We start from the raw sequence: 18,651 nt of genomic DNA on the forward strand, positions 1-18,651 counted from the left end.
TGTTTTATTACAACACAGAATATTTGACAATAGCCTTTTGACAAGTGGTTTTTCCTGATGAGTACTTGTTTTGATTTTGGAAGTTTTCTATTGAAATAGAAGAATAATTTAAAGGTTTAAACATTTTGACATTTTCTTTAAAGTTTTTTTTATTTTCTTGCTGTGGTGTAAATGAAGTAAGAGATTGATTCTCAAAAATAAAAAGTATTATGAGTGATACATAAATGATGAATAATGCATCATAACATCGAATGATGAATAATATGTTTTATTAGCATTATTTATTTCAATCACTAATTTCTTTTATACTTTCGGACCATTTATGAAAGTCATAAAAGCAAGTACGGTGAGTAGAAATATATGATTTTTCTGTACACAATGCTTCCATTGGATTAAACTGTCTTAAACACTTATTTTTTAGAAACTTTTAAATGAAAACATCAAGTAAGTGCCTATAGTATTGAATGTGAAAATAACAAATTCTCAAAATGAGTGGCTTGAAAACTGAATCAACAATTTGGAGAACAGAACAAGTAGCAACAAATTCAAATCGCTCACAACATGCATAAAATGCATGTCATCATACAGAGGCTCATTATTTGCTGTGAAAATTGATGTAATCTCATATTTAATTTAAAAAAAGCAATAAGTAAGAAACCAGTGGATGTGATCTATTCGAAATTTTCTCGCATATTTTTCAATAAACAACTTACCTCCCCTTCCCCCACACGGCATAAAATTGTTAATCTTGTGTAAGGCCATGTAAGCCTTTCATGGTATTGGCAACAATTGTTACGAAATATAGATCTTTAGCGTGAATATATCGTTTTTTATAGAATTTATTGTAAGGAAATATATTTTGGTTATATATTTTTTTTCCGGCCGACTGAAACCATAATCTGACACAGAACTACTGTTGTCATCACAAGATCACATATTGAATTTCATTGATTTAAGTTATTGCATTTGCAAGCATGTGAAAGTTCAGACCGACGTACAGTCAGTTTTTTGAAAAATTTGGTAGAAAATTGAATAAGAATCTATTATAGATCTGAATCTGTGAACCCAATTTTATCTTTCTGTCTCTTTGGGCTTTGTAGTTATCGATTACAGTTCAGACGACCAGACTTCCTCTGAATGGATTTCGTTCGAAAAGTAATAGAATTTTAACAATTTGGGCTTAAAATCTATAAACCAAATTTCATTATTGTAGCTCAAAGTGTTTTTAAGTTATAGTGTTTGTTCACCGACAGTCATAACGCCAAAAATGTATCTCGCTTTTTAGCCTAGGAAGGTCTTGTAGCGGATAGTTACGAGCGAGGATAGAACCTGGGACCTTGTGGTTCGCAGCCGAGTAACAAGACCACAAGACAAAAACAATTGCCCACGTTTCGTAACTGTTATCTAGCTTATAAGCTTTTCACCACAGTCTAAAAAGTAGAAATTTGTCAAAATCTCGAGTTTTAATTATTCAACGTTTATAATATTTTCTCTATACTTTATATCAAAGATAGAGAAATCCGGCTGTCCAAAGCAGTTATACAGGTAAATACTTTGTATACTAATAAGTAAAACGAGGACACTTTTATCATTAGTAGTAGTACTTTCATGAGAAAACAGTGATTTTGGATTACTCCTTAATTTCTTGTATATAAAGTAGGCAAAAAAAAAAAAAAAAAGAAAAAAAAAAAAAAGAAAAAAAAAATCGTCAAAAAATTCAACCTCGAAATGTTGTCGAATCTCCTCGTTTCAGACGGCCTGATTACGAAAAATACATTTTTGGAATTATGCTTATACCTTCTTTGAACAAGAAGAATGGATTTTTGTATGAAATCTTTTCACCGAATTTGTAAATTTCCATCTGATTTTGAGCAAAATCCATTCACACGAAATTTGTTTGTCTGTCTGTCAGAATGCAACTGAACTCGATAACCACAAAAATACTTAGTACTAGATGGATAAAATCTTGTTCTCTGTTTTAGCATCTGAACGCATCTGTTTTAGCATCTTCACGTTTTGTGGAATTTAATTGGATCAGTTAAATATAGTTATCATTTTCCATAATTGACTTCATTTAAAATAAAGATGTCCATTCCCAATTGCTGTTGTGAGATCTTAAAAATAGTCTTTCTTCATTGACATTCAGATTTTGATATAACTTTTTCCACCTTCAATTTTATTTTTTAAACATTATACTTCTGTTATAGAAACAAACCCTCTGAAACTGTTCCCCTCATTTCCATCTTTTATTAAGAACAGATATTTGTAGTTTTTGCTTTTTGGTGGAAATAAATGAGTGTACAAATAATTTCATTATCAAAAAGTGACAGCAATAAACCAAAATAGTATATTATTTTTATTCATTTTATTGGTGAGAAATAGTAAAATTCGTTTTTGTTGATCTTACAAAAAATATCAAAAAAAAAATCTATAATTGGAATTTTCTTCATATATTTGCAGACTATGGAAATTAGCAAACTAAACGGTTAAAAAAAATTTTATGATTTACTAGATTTTTCTATCGGAATGCATGGAACAGCTTCTATAATAAAGTTTTATCTGCTGTTGGCATTAGGAAAATTATAAATCGATTGTCACTCAGATGCAAAAAAAGGAACTGAAATTCCCCTTTAATAACAGTATAAATTGCACTGTCGTATAAAAAAAGACCTATGAAATGTACGACACATTTATATCTTAAACGATCACTGGAAATCTATAATTAAAGTATACGAAAGATGAATCAGAGATCCGTTAAGTGGCCAGTATGAAAGGGGAGATGACATTAAGTTTAGCCCATTAGAATTAAAACAACCACATTCTCTTTATCGCTGCTCATTTAATTGCAGCCCTTTAATTCTTCCTATCTTCGTTCTTCAATAAATAATGGAAATGAATATTTTTGCTACTGAACCCGTTCACACCTTTTTCTGATGGAGATCTTTGGATCTCGGAAGTTCACCGCTTGCTGTTGGTAGAAGAAGTTGTGCCATAAATCGGTGTTATGCGTTTATGAAATCTTTAATATATTTTTTACCCTTGATTTCTATATATCCCATTATCATTTTTTATCATTTTTATAGGTTCTTTTTTTCTCGTTCTTTTCTTTTCAATAAGTGATCTCTACAGTACACTCCCGAGTATTTGGTCCAATGTGATGGAATGACTGGCCGGTTAACAAAAAAACCGAATAGACCGGAGTTCTATGAATTCTTTTCTTTACTCACCAATACCAGAAGACAAAGTTTTTATCCAAAACTCACTGTTATAAAACGTATTTTCTCACTTTTTATTGAGTACTGAGCCGTCCATTTATCTCAATGGTGTCGAGTTAAAAGAGAAGGCTCTGTACGGATAATTTATACATGTTTATATACTGCACTGCACGTTTAAGGAATTTATTAGAGAAAAAATAAGTTAAAGGACTGTTCTGTAATTGTTCACATTTTAACAAATTCAATAATTCCCAATTTAAATGCATGGAGCATTAACATAAATCGTAGGCTTAATTCTTAAGAAAAATGGTTCGAACTTATTTTATTTTTCACTGATAAATGATTACATAGATATGAAAAGGTAACCCTAAAATAAGAGTCAAAACTTATAATTTTTAGGTTTTGAAAAAGTCTTTAATGGATGACTTAATAGATGCTTTTTCTTCCTCATTTAATTACGATAAAAGAAAACTATGCCGGTTAGTTGCGAACCGGATACTCGGGAGTGTACTGTGTTTAGTTTACCCACAATTAACGGCTTCAAAAATGTAGAGAGGTTCTATTTGTAAATATCAATGCTTCTCTGCAAGTTCGATCCATTAACACCATTTGTTTTTAGGTATTATTCCTTCCCTTCATTTAATTATTACTTTGCGAAAACATTAAATATGGCTGTCGAGGATGTGACACCGATGGGATTTTCTGCGGAGATCTTGTGGATGATTTTCCGTTTCTTTCTTTCTTTTTTCCTCTTCTTTTCCTTCCATCTTTTGCTCATCCAACTGATTAGATAACTCAGTGCTACAGGCACCGAGGGCGCTGGATGGCATTATGTTATGCATCGTATTGTCATTTGTTTTAGCAGCATCAGTAATGTTAATATTAGCTGCTTGCATGTATTTTGATCATTTTTTTCACTTTAAAAAGGTATTTATTGAGAAAAATAAGTACAATATATATCAATCAAAATATTTTTCATCATTTTCTACAATTTTGCCCATTTTCGTCCGATAAGTCGTGCAATTGATTATCTTCGAACTGATTGCAACTGATTGTCTTTTGGTCCTCCAGGCCGTTTTTTATCATTGACATAGAAATCACCACTCTTAAATCGTTGAAACCAAAACCGACAATTGAGTTATGACGAAGAAGCATCCCCATAAGTTTCTAAAAGAGTCTGATGGGCTTCGGCAGCAAATTTCTTCAAATCAAACACAAAAAAAAGCAATGAATGTCAAAAATGCAATTTGGAGATTTCCATGATTGGAATCTTTCTAACTCAATAATACTAAATGTAAAACTTTCAAAACGATAACAATAAAATAATAGTAAATTGGTAAAAACCCTAAAGCCATAGTCGTTTATATCGATACTTCGCATGTTTACCAGTAGATGTCACTGATTAAAATGCAAGCAAGCATCTAATACTAGCTGTAAGGTTACAGTGAAAGTGAACGTTAAATTGTATGAAGATGGAGTAAAATACCTATATTTTATGCAATAAGAAGAAAAGGGAATGGAAATTAGCCATCTGACAAATATAATTATTGCAATTAATGAATTTTAAGTCGCATATGGTCGCAAAGCAGGAATGAATGGATTAAAAGCTGTTTTCAATCGATTCAAACATTTCATCTTTTCTAATCCATTAAACCAGATTTCAGTCATCACCAAGTTTGAATGTTGGTGATATTCTGTTAGAGAAAGCATTCGTTGCTGTGATTTAATGATGCTATTACCGCCAAGATTCAGTTGAACTGTATCTGAGGTTCCGCTGAAAGCGTTGCGCTTCTTTACCATTTATAAGTTAATTCATATGCTGTGGCATAGCGATTCTTTTGGGGAGGGGGAGGGTAACATTTTACAATACATAATGATAATGTCTTGTAATTTGAACTAAAATTTTGAACAATTTCTTTTCCTATTTTTATCGATCTTCATTTCGTATCAATTAAAATGAGCACGGAATTTAATCTGTGGTGAAACATGTGTAAGCCCTCTCTTTAAGTGAATATATTCATCTAACTCGCTCTAGCGATTGGCAGCGGCACTGTCTATATTAACTACTAATTGCTTAGATAGACCGACAGACAATAAACACGTTGCAGAATTTTGTCTAAAATCTGATACATATCTACAATGATGATTTAAAAAGAAACATATGAAGAATTTCATCCGTTTAGCTGTTTGCGGTTTTAAGACAGACTACCTATTAATGGATGTGTTCGAAATTTTTCACATATCTACAATTTTAGAGTAATGTCCATATAAAAGAATAACCTGTTCCACTTCTGAGTTATCGATTGCAGGAAATAATTTTTTATTTAACTCAGGAAGGTCTATAACTTCATCTGTACGGTACATCAAAATGTCGATTTTGTCTACAATAACAATAGATTGCAATAAACAATATTTGACAATAACAACAATATTTGTAAGCAATATTTGAAATTAATCTCGCCAAATTCATTAGCCAAATGGATACATAAAGACAATCCGTTATAGTTAAGAACTAATAAATATTCCCCTACTGAAAGTAAGATCGGGTTTGGAGCTGTGCGCAATTTGGGGACGCCCCCCGTCTAATGAGGAGGTGGATGCAAATCGCGTGCAGAATAAAGTTTTCTTGAAAGAACGGGGAAGTCGGTAGCTTTGTTGTCGTGCCGCGAGGGAATGAATGGAAAGGGTTTTGAATTGCGATCTTTTGTGAAGGCGGGCATTGTTAACTCTGGAGGACACTGGATTATTAGTAAACTCGGCGGCCGTTTTTGTTTTTGCAGGGGCGGACGTCATATCTCGCGATGTGATTCAGACAGCGAAAGGCTAGTATTACGTCAATTGGAAGACATTCTCTATCGTTTATTATGTTGATGACTGTCAATGACAAAGCGAAAGATCTGTTCGCCCATAATAGATAAGGAAAATGCCATTTTCGAAATAATATATTTTGCTTCAAGAGCCATTAATGACTTAGCATGAGTAACTGGCAATGAGGAATAATATAGTTTTTATTTTCGTACCCTAGTCACATCTAACTTGTAAAGCAACATAAACAGATAAATATTTTGCCTTCCTGATAGCCGGGTTATATATAGGCCAACGAGCCTCTTCGACACCTGGTGTTCCTCATTAAGTAGATGCACCACTGTTTTAAGTTACAGAAACACACCACTATTTTGCACCAATATTTTAAGCAATATAAACACACTAATATTTTACCTCCTAGATAGCTGGGGCATATACAAAACGCCGACTATCCCTTTGACCTCTAGTGTTCCCCATTAAATAGACACACCAATATTTTAAGACACAGAAATACACTAATATTCTGCCTTCTTGATAGCCGGGACATATATAGCCCTCTGGCTGCTTCTTCGACCCCTGGAATTACCTTTTTAAGCAGACACATCAATATTTTGCCACCAATATTTTAAGTAATTTAAACATACCAATATTTTTCCTTCTTTTCCCCCTTCATACAGCTATTCAGCCCATCGGCTGCCCTCTCGACCCCTGGAATTACATTCTTTTAGTAGACACACCAATATTTTAAATAGCTTTTTTCCCTCCTTCCCCCCTTTTTTCCCCCTCTCCTTCCGGGGCATATACAGCCCATCGGCTGCCCTCTCGACCTCTGGAATTACATTCTTAAGTAGATACACCAATATTCTGAGCAGCTTAAACACACCAATATTTTGCCTTGATAGCCGGGGCATATACAGCCCGCCGGCTGCTTCTACGCCCCCTGGAGTTACGACATTAAGTAGACACAGCATTATTTTAAGTGACATAAACACATGTACAATATTCTTGTACATGTGCATAAATACATGTACAAGTAAAAGCTGCGGACTTTCGTGGTTTTAGCTATTCCGAGCTAATGCCATCCAATTTATTCATACTCGTCCGTTTACATGGAATATTTTAATTTTCAAAATACCTTCTAATAGAAGGGTCATTAATATAAACTTTATTATTACACATTTTTTGTTTACCACTATCTCTAAGAAAATGTAATATAACTATCAAGAACTTTGACTTCGATATTATCATGAATTCTCCAAGAATCTTCAGAGTTTCTTCAATTCGAAAAAATATATTTTTAAAATTATTTTTGTCCGTCTGTCTCTGAGCCTGATAGCTCAAAAACATTTTAGGTTGGATGGACGAAAATTGGAACGTAGTCTTTGGGCCAAATTTATAGATTTCTATCAAATTTTGGACAAAATCCTCTTATAAATAGTTTGTCTGTCAGCCTGACTGAAATGGAAATAAGCACAATAAGAAAACATTAAAAAAAAATTGGTGCGCAATTTTGATATCTAAAGTGCAGATATGTGATAACTTTTTTATAAAAATCCATCTACTGGCCATCTTTTGATCTGTATATTGACATGTATGTAAATTGCATAAACTCAAAAAACGCAGCGATTTAGATAAAATTTAGAATATGATCTTGGTACGAAAATTGTAGTTCTGTGTCAAGTTGAATTGGAGTGTCTGTTTTCAGAGACTTTTATGCTTGCCGTTCTACCGCTTCAGGTTTTGCCTACATTAGACGAGTAGAGTAAATAAGAGAATAGAAATCAGATGTAGTTCTGTCTCCAATTTTGGTGTCAATCTGCTGGAAAAAAAGCGTCCAAAATGTATGCTCGATTTATTAAACCAACTGCTACTGTTTTAATAATAAAAAAGCGCAATTTTGTTGTATCCATTTTATTTTGAAAAATTCAGATATTTTGCAGGAAATGAAATCATGTATTTTTTTAAAACAGAAATCAACCTATGTATGTACTCTAGTTAACTACTTAGTTAACTTTATTTTACTTTTTTTATTTTTTTATTTGTTTACACTTTTGTTTCTACTTTTGGATGTTCGGTCATAAAATACTTTTTAAATTTTTAAAATTAAATGTCATGTTATAGGCAATGATTCAAAGAGAATCGACCCCGTGAATTTTTTTTATAATTTCACAGTATATATATATATATATATATATATATATATATATATATATATATATATATATATATCATATATTTTATAATTTCACAGTCGATTTCAAAATGAAATTAGTCCATGTCTGTGTGTTTCATGCAAACTCGCTATGCTTTTGAAATCCGTAGCACTTCTTACAGGGCCAACAAGCGTAAGACAGCGTGCAGTTAAATATTTATAATCTGTGCAGTTAGCAATGGTGTTGAGGTGGTAAGTGGTACCGAAGGCATATTATGATTTTTCGTATCCCCCTCCCATTATTGTGGGAGGCGCAATGTAACATTTTCTTGTTTGTATGTTATATGAAATGCATTGTGCTTTTGAAATTCGTAGCACTTCTTGCATATGAACAAGCGTAAGACAACTTGCTTAGCTATTTATAACCTATGCAATTAGCAACAGCATTGAGAAAATAAATGGCATCGAATGCATAAATGATTTTTTCGTCTCCTTCCCCTAATTAATAGCATTTTCTTGGTGCCTCATTAGATTTCTATTAAAATGAGATATAAATGCAATAATATTTTGATACCATAGCACCCTTTACTACAGTCGACCAGGTCATCTATATCCCATTCGTTCACTCCCGTTGTTATGTCATTTGCATTATATTTGTCATACTACTCTGACTTTAAATGAGTTGATTCCAAAAGTTAGCAAATTCATCTGGCTTCTTCTGAATCCACCAATTTACATAATCTTGTGTCTTAAGATGAGTTCTCAGAATTATTAAATAATCTTCAATGTTTACAGCTTATTATTTTTAAAAAATATCTAATTTTAAATTCAAGGAAATTGCCAATTTTCGTAAGAAGTTGTTTGGTCAACACCCAAATCTTACGTTCGAAATTCTCAGCAATTATATGTAAATTCAGAAAAAAAAAGTGTGGCAACAGTGATCTTTCCTAGAATAAGTATCTCATTGTTACAGCTGACCTGGAAGCAGTGCGGAACAATGCCGTAATTGGCCAAACTATGGCCGTCAGATTTCTTTTAGTTTTACCTGGCGAATACTTTTTTTCGTACATACCGCTATTCAGAAAGCGATTCAAGTGTGACGAAACAGATTCGCAAGAGAAATACACTGAAACTCGAGCTACCAATCTTTTGGACTGAACTTTCAGTCCTCCTCTTAGCATTGATACCTTCGAACGTAAGTTATTCTGTATAGTTCTATTGTCAGAAAGATTATATATGATTTTTTTTTGCCTCAAATATTTAAAAATCCATAATTTTTTATTGCATTAAATTTAAATATCTTCATAACTGTAAAATAATCGATATAGCTTATTCGCAATAAGAAATAATATATGATACAACTTTTAATATATTTCAGCAAGGAATGTGTTTTTGTTTATTTTTTTAATCAACTAAATTGATTTCTACGATTACTTTCATATGAATGTATTTTCCTCGCAAAATGTCATGTCACTAAAACTTTTTATTGGTTGTTGGTATAAATGTTCAATATATTTACGAATTCTATAAATATATCTACGGATTGAATATATTCCGAATAAAATATTTGCGCAACTTCCTTCGCAAAATATTCCTATAACAAAATTAAATTTGTATGAACTTGCAATGATATAACTCAATATATACAGAATAAAATAACTGTCACAAAATGATTATTTTCTAAGCATGCTTTCTTCAATGTTTACCTCGTCAATGTAAATATTTTAAATTTTTATCCGAAGTTCTATCACACTCTTAAAAGAACGATTAAGTGATTCTTTGATTTGTCGAAAAACTTTTGATCCCAGTAATTCTTTTAATCTTAATAATTAAACTGTGGATATTTGAAGAAATTTCCAAGTTTTAAAACATATTTTACTATGAATGAGAGCGTTTTTATCATTTTACAAATAATCGAAAGCTAGAATGATTATGGAAATGGCACGAGTGATTTTTTTAGAAAAAAAAATGACTTATTTAGAATTTCTTGACAAATATGCTAAGATGAAGATAATATGTATTTATTCTTATTCGTAATTCTTTGAAAAATTTTACATTTTGTCAAAAAAGTTTTTTCTCGTGAACTCTGAAAACGTGATTGATTGATTAGAAAGGTCTCTAATTCTTATGTATGTTTATAGATCAGTGATGGGTATAATGGAATTATATTTTGTGCCTGTTTATCTCCATATGCATTGATATATACTATGTATATGTCAGTGTCATTACTCAAAACCCAGGTGAATGAAATCTATTATATGGTTTTTACATCAAAATTAAAGATCTTTATTAAAATTTTTCAGTCAGTCTCTCGATGAAATAAACATAATTTTTTTTCTTTTTTTTTATTTCCTACCATTAGCTCACTCTCTCTCTCTCTATATATAAATATCTTGTTCAAATTTTCAATCGTTAATAAAATACTTTTTATTCATCCACACAAGTTTAAATACGTTTTTTTAAACTTGTAGTGGATGACACTTAATACAATTTTTCTTTCAAATATTAATTAATTAATTAAGTTTGTCCTGTAATTTCTATCTGATCGTCAAAGTTGCCAAATCCATCACCATGTCGCCAAATGATCGCCAAGCTCTATTTTGCCACTTAATATTCTAATTCTGTCATATGTATATACATATTTATATTAATTGTAATTATTTAATAAAACTACAATAAATAAAAAAAAATGTTGACCTAAGTAGGAATTGACTTAAAAAATTTTGTTTTATATATTACGTGTTCATTATTGTTTTATGGATCGACATAAAAATGAGACATATTTTTTATAACATGCGCATTATTATTTGCATTCAACGAAAATGTTTTGGATATTTTTCATTACATTATGTATTTGCTTGCATGTTGTCTTTGACATTACAAAGTAACTGTAAATATTTTCAATTAATGCGTTTGTTTATCGGAACATTGTCACTTACTTCAAAAGAAAATACTATATATACCATTATGTAATTAATTGTACTATTTTGCTCGACCGTTGTTATTTCGATTAGTAAATATATTAAACATTTGCTTTTGTAAAGTTTTCTTGGGTATGAGTGAGGATAAAATAAATTTACAATCAACTGGAGTGATCTCTCCAAAACTTTCTCGCATTCGCTCTAATGAAGATGCTATCCCAGTGAAGGTCTTGCATGGCATTGGCGTACAATAGTTGCGAAATATTAATCTTTGGCGTGAATTTAGCATTTTTTCTGAATCCATAGTGCACTCCTTGGCGAGTTTTTTGGCGATTCATCCCAGGCATGCTATCAAAAGTATTGAAAAATCTAATTTAGTTTTCATATGCGCTCTTTCCAACTATTTAAAACAAATATTTGACAAAAAATTACACTTAAAGTTACAAAATAAGTACCATATTTGATATATTATTTTTGAGTTATTACGTCATTCTGAAAGTACGGACCGACAGACAGATAATCTCTCGTTGGATTTTATTCAAAATTTGGTAGGCATCTGTACTATAGATGTTAAATCTGCTTACCGAATTTCATCTATATAGCTCACTTCGTTTTGTTTATCTTGTTAATTTATTTTTGAACAGGTAGACAGACAGACTTCCTCTGAATGCATTTTGCTCAAAATTTGATAGAAATTTTACAAATTTGATTTTAAATCTGTATACCAAATTCCGTCCGTTTAGCTCAAAGCGTGTTTGAGTTATCCTTGTCACAGACAGACAGACATTTGTGAATTCGAATGTGTTTTTCGAATTCAGGGAGATCTAAAATTCGGGGATTGGTCAAAATCTCAAGTTTGAATGTTTTGACATTTACTATACTTCGTATACGAGAATTAGAGATAAAAAATGACTCTGTATTCTGTAATCAAACTATCATCATCGAATAGATAATTTTTCGAATTTCAAAATGACGTATAAGCTGTTTTTCGTCCTGAATTACTCCAAATTCATTATCAACAGATATCGAAATTATAAAATCATACGGCAGCAGCAGTGACTCGCCATCAAAGAATAGTTTTAGAAGAATTTTTGTTTGATTAACTCATAGACACCATCCTTACTAAAAAATTATGCACATCATGATGGGCCGCGGTGGCCTGGTTGTAAGGTCTTGTCTTCGGAACCGGAGGGTTTCAGGTTCGAGACCCGATTCCACCGAAGAACCATCGTGTAAGGGGGTCTGTTGCACGTTAAATCCGTCCTGACCAAACGTCCTCCCGCTGGTGTGGTGTGGAGAGGGGGGTGCCAGCTCAGGTGTCGTCCTCGGCCTCTGATCGCGGTTCAAAATTACAAGGTCCGTCCCAAAATAGCCCTGGTGTTGCTTCAAAAGGGACGTTAATGTAACTAAACTAAACTAAATACACGTCATGATATCTTTATATACAAATATATGAAGATGTCAACAATAATATCTTTTTTCATAAATTAATTTATGATAAACCATCCCTTAATATTTTATCTGAAAGTTCTCATTATCTTCTTTCGAACTTTAATATTCTTGATTGTCTTTACATTTTACTGTTCCCTAACCGATTTTAGACAACACAGATTGGAGAGGGGAAAGTGTACAGGAGGGGTCTAACTCGGTGGCTAAGCGTCGCTGCTCCTACACAACTGAGCGTTCACATGAATGCAGGCAGTGGCTGAAAATATCCTCTGAAAAGCCCACCACGGTCCCATGCACAGAATCTCAGTTCTCTTGTTCTTATTTTTTGATATTTTTTTTTATCCCCTATTCATGCTTTTCTGGCAAAGGGAAATAGAGCGCACGATACGCAACTCAACACACAGCCAAAGAGTTTGAGAAAAAAAAAAGGTTGAAACCTTTTTGTTCCCTGTAATAAATGGATTTTACATGATACACAAATATGGAAGCACAATAGATGTTTTATATTATGTTGGATGGATTGCGAAGGTGTATATAAAAGCATTATATCTACACGAGCATCAAATGTGCCATCTATAAGCAAACATTGAACAAAGCGATTGCCACCATAATGTTATAAAGTTTAGGCTTCCAAATCTTAAAATGTTTACATTGGTCGACAATCTTCAAACCATCTAATTTTTTTCGAACGAACATCGTAATTATCTAATACCAAAATTATTCCCTTAGAGTATCCCTTATTAGTGTGTAATCATTTGCGGATTTGGGTATTTTGCGGGCCCTAGGCAGTACAGATTATGAGTCCCACCCCTTTAATAAGATGCTTCATATTTAAGCACTTTTTTATATTTTAACGGTTTATTTTATGTCAATATTTTTTATTTTGATGATGGATATGTAATGATATCACTTAATCTAATTTAAATCCTAATTGATTTCCAAATTTTTATCTTAATTTAGCTCATATTGACTATATTCTAAAATGTTCTCTTATTTCTTGATCCAATACCTATTTTTTACTTAATTAATCCTATAAAAATGCTTACTTCTGTATTTTCTCATGCTCCAAGTGAAGGGATAAGAATCCTTAATGCTTGCAACATTCTTTTAAAGTTCACTTTTAAAAGTTACTATCCTAAATCGACAGGTGTCAAAGAAATCCATATCAAAATCTCATTGTAAAAACCATTGAAGGGAAAATGTCGGTCTCTTTTGCTCTTCTGCTCTAGTACCGCGATGTGAACGAACGTCAGTTTCATCGCCGCTTTTTGTACATAACATATCCCCTACATGTATTTGTTTAGATTTATCCACTATTTCTGCAGACTGCCCAATATCCTCGTTTGTACCTAGTATTAATGATGCAGATGTTCGGTTTTATAAATATTCTAATAACTAAGGGGATCTAAGGAAGCATATAGAAGTCTAATCATTTGCATTTGATAAAATGGTAATATTAATCCAAATATTTTATAATTCATAGAATTTGTATTTTTATAAACAAATTTATTTTATTAAAATAAGGTTTGCATTGAAATGAAATTTTTTAATCGACCTACTTGCCGGTTACTGGCAGTCCTAGGCAGCTACCTAATCTGCCTAGTTCTAAATCCGCCATTGAGTGCAACGTCTAATAGTGCCAATAAAATCGATCATCAATCTGAACTCATAAATGAGATCAATTTATTCGAAAAGTAGCATGAGTTCATACAATTTTCTTACTATAACTTCACGCCTTATAAATGCGGAATCCACTCCAGCCACTAGGAGGAATCTGCATTTTTCCTTGACTATTTTACTGGGCAGTTTTAAATTCGTTTTCTATAAAAATTAATCTGCATGATCATATTTTCAATCAGACAATATTTTTTCCAAACATGTTGTCAATTGTCTGAAGTTCGATTTTTACATCTGCTCTTCAGAATAAAGCATAGAAATCCGAGCAGTGAATAAATAAACAAAAGGCATCTTTAGACATGTTGATTATACAAGTCACTTCCTAATCTCACCAAAGGAATTTCTTAGCTTTTTATTATTATTATTATTCTGTTATATAAAAACTCTCCAACTCAGATGAGGTGAACAAGTTTATTTTTCCGAGATTTTATACATTTAAATGGTGCCTTACCTTTTTTCTTTACTTTTTGCATTTTTGTTATTTTTTTTTTTTCTATATCAAATAGTTTTAAACTTTGAGCAGGGTGAGTGACATTTTTTTTTCATTTTTGTTATCAGGAGGCAGACTCTACCTGCATTGATGTGTCGAAAAAAAACTCTTACACGATATAGTTAATAGTGACATTTGAAATTGAATGAAGTATAAAATCTTAAGATTAATATTAAAACTTTATCACGTATAATTGGTCAAGTTCTTATCTGTTTCATTGCGTTCACTTAGTTATTACAGCATCTGTAAACAAAGATGTGTGCTTTTGTAATATTGTTTATAAATTTAGGTGTCTAACCTTCTTTAGTCATAATAAATAAATAAATAAAAACAAATAAATTTTCACAAAGTTAATAAGAATTTATCTAAAATAAATTTTTGATATATTAATTAAGTTAAAAATGCATTAAAATGCGAAGATAAGTTGACTATTTTGAAAAAAAAAGTGGCCTCATAATGCACATTGCCTACTGCCGTAAAAGGTTTAATCCGCCATTGAAAGTCCCCATTTTATTTATTATATATATATATATATATATTAAAAAAAAGAAAACAGTGGTGTTATCATACAACGTAAGACAGCTAAATGACTCGCGGAATTATTTATTTCACTTGTGTTGTTGACTCCGTGGACTAACATTGTTTGAAATATTGCTACTCCCCGGAAATACTTCATCCCTTTCTACTGAGAAGAAACGAAATTTTAACCCTTAGAATTACTACCAACCTACAAAAAATTAGTAAAAAAATGTTTAAAATTTAGTTTTTAAAAATAAAAATATAAATATAACGAAACTTGTTTGTACTTATTAACCAACGCTGATTTGAAACTTTTATTTAAAAAGATTCAAATTTCGGTGGCACATTTTTTTTAAAACTAAAAACTCTTTTTTTAATCTAATTCGCATTTTTGTAGAAATATTTCTTCGGTATTGTAAGGAAATAGGAAAATATGATCACATTAAATGTTCTAAATCTATTTTACAAAGTTCATATGAACTCTGGATTCAAATTTTAGCATTAACTTATTTTTAGTAAGTAGCTTTTTTTCTTTTTGTGGTTTCAGATATATATATATATATATATATATATATATATATATACATACATATCGGATTGTAATCAAATATTATTGCGCATGTTCCATTCATTAATCACATGTCCATTCTTAAAAGAAGAAAGTTTAAAATTACTGTTAGTGTTTTGTACCATATGTTTAATCAAACTTTCTTAAAATGACAATATAGAGATTCATTGAGAATTAAATAAAATGAAATAACTTGCTTTTTCTTTGTTCAAGCACAAGTCTGTTTTGCTTTAATATCAACCAATTAACAATTTCATTTTTTAAAATTTTTATTCGTATTTTTCCAGGAGATATATAAATAAATTTAATTAGACAATAATTGCACTTAATATTTATTTACATCACTATTATTTTTTCCAATTAATATATAATATTAATTAATTACCAAATTTTTTTCTAAAAGACAGAAATTTTAGTGAAAGTTTTTAAATCAAATAATAAATTTTTTAATTAACTAATTTCAATTTGCAAGTGCAGTTTAAGAATTTTTTTACAGAACTGTTTATTAATTTTTTATTTTTTTTTTATTTCTCGCACTCATTTATAGGTTTATTCTAGCGTTTTGAAAAAAAAAATTGCTCTGTTGTTTTTCAAATTTTTTTTATTTATTTCATAATTTGCTTCTATTTTTATGTAAATTTTCTTCTGAATAGGTAATCGTACTATAAAAATCCTATAAACCTATTTATTTAACATTTTTTTAAATTATAAGTTAAAGTATTCGAACTTTAAAACTCAAAAAATTCATAAAAAGTTATGAAAAAAACAAATTGATTAAATTTAAATATACTTCAGAAACAAATAATAAATATTGTCATTTTTCTGTAATTTTTCGAGTATCTCTCAAATTTCATTCTGCTCCGAGTGTTGTTTTCTTTTTTCAAATGTGGTTAATGCAGAAATGCCTTTTTATAACTTTTTTTATTTCATGAAACTTTTCCCATCAGCAACTTCAAGCAGGAAAAAGAAATATTTAAAAAATATAATAAAATTTTAATAGCACATTTTTTATCTTTTTGTATATATCAAACATAAAAAAAAAAAAAAAAAAAAAATAAGATTCTATTTATGGAACACTTTTTTTTCCAATATTTCGTTTATTTTATTTATTTATTTTTTCCTCAAAACATCCAGAATAGATAAAATACCATACACTTTTTTATGCTTCCTCATGTTGTTAGGGTAGTATTATAGAAATATATTAATTTAGAAGTATTGACTCTAATATTCCTTTCCCCGGGCAGTACTTTTTTATTAATTATTTTTAACTAAGGAATTTTTTAATTTTCTTTTCTTCTTAATTTTTATTTCAAATCCATCGATACAGCGCATCCCTTCAAAATTGCGCAAACGAAACTCTATTTCTATTATAAAAATAAATTAATTTAAACAAGAAAATTAATTCCAATCCATTTCATTTATATTTAATTTTAAGTGCATGTTTAGACATATTTCAAATATAAAGAACGCTTTTTGTAGAGGGTCTTAAACAAAATTTATTTAAATTTTATGGACCATGAAGATATCAAACATGTTTCTCAAGCAAGAGTGAACCGATTCTCTTTTTCAATCAATCGATCGTTGGCTATCCTGAACCATTCTTTCAAATACGGAAACTGGTAAACTGCGCATGCGTATATATTTAACCTCGTCCACATAAACATCAGAAATATAAACATAAGAAAAAAAATCGTGTTAACGGGCTGACTTGGTCCAACTTTGTTTTGAATCTTCCAAAATTTTTAATATAAAATGGTTATAACAAAGGTATGATTTAAATTTTTTTTTAAAAATTCTTATTTCATAATTGTATAATATTTGAAGAAATTATCTCTGTTTTTTAAGTGTAATCTTGTTTAATCAACTAGTGGTTGAAGTACTACTTGTTATGATATATATGGGTTTAAACTACATGTTGTATATTTATATATATGCATTTTTTAAAAAATTATTTTAACCGTTCACAAACCAAATCTTGGCTTGTCTTTAGTATGAATTCCAAAACTTTTTTGTAAGTTTTCAAATTTAATCGCGAAAATTAAATGCATTTACATGCAAATGATAAAAATATGTTCTTAATAAGCTACGAATTTAGTAATTAGGCTATAGTTTTTAAAGCAGTGAGTAATAGAACAATACCCTATTTTTAAAGCTTTATATGTTTTTTTTAAAATAGCGACACTGAAAATAAAGAACTCGTGTTATTTCTGTAAATGCACGTATGTTGTGAACTTTTTAAATGTTCGGTACGGAATATTATCAGATCAAAAGCAAAAACAGACAGCTCTGGAAGAATAATGTAGTATAGAATAAATGTTTTTCATTTGATTTATTTGAATAATGTAATGCTCTTTCTGTGTGTTTTGACTTCTTTTGGAATTTATTTGAATGCACATTAAACTGTTGTATCTTTATAATTTAAATAAGGCTTTTCCAAAGAAAATTATTTCATTTCCCTATATTCTTTGTTATATAGTATAAATCCTGATTTTTTTTTTTATCAAATCAAAAATGTGAGCAGATTTTTCTGTTTTTTTTATACCAATATACATTTATTTTTGAAAATTCATAATAAAAATGATAATAAATAATTTGTATATATGTGCTATATTCTGCTCTTTACAAGCAACCATATAAATTGCAATATTAATCTACAATTGTGTGCTAATTTTAATTCAACTCTATTAAAATATAATAAAAAGTTAACTAACTATTCAGATTTGCAACAACCTCATTTAAAAAAAAGAATAGCAAACTAGCTTACTTTTCTTAAATTTATTTGTAATCAGATAGAACAATTTTATTTGTTTCTAAAAAAAAATTAATACAGTGGTAAAAAGTTTTGATACAGTGGT

At 30.2% G+C, this 18,651-nt stretch overlaps 1 protein-coding gene across 4 annotated transcripts in view; it reads left to right on the forward strand.

Moving 5' to 3' along the window:
- LOC129968744 (cytospin-A-like) overlaps window positions 1-18,651 on the forward strand; it is a 90,453-nt gene that overhangs the window by 46,367 nt on the left and 25,435 nt on the right. The window contains exon 1 of one of the 4 annotated variants that reach the window (XM_056082949.1): window positions 17,433-17,563. The exons of the other annotated variants lie outside the window; for them this stretch is intronic. The gene's annotated coding sequence lies outside the window, so the exon portion shown is untranslated. Of the gene's footprint in view, window positions 1-17,432; window positions 17,564-18,651 lie in introns of those variants that run through there. 4 annotated transcript variants of the gene reach the window in all.

Source organism: Argiope bruennichi, chromosome 5 (assembly GCF_947563725.1).
Source record: "Argiope bruennichi chromosome 5, qqArgBrue1.1, whole genome shotgun sequence".
Classification (NCBI taxonomy): Eukaryota; Metazoa; Arthropoda; class Arachnida; order Araneae; family Araneidae; genus Argiope; species Argiope bruennichi.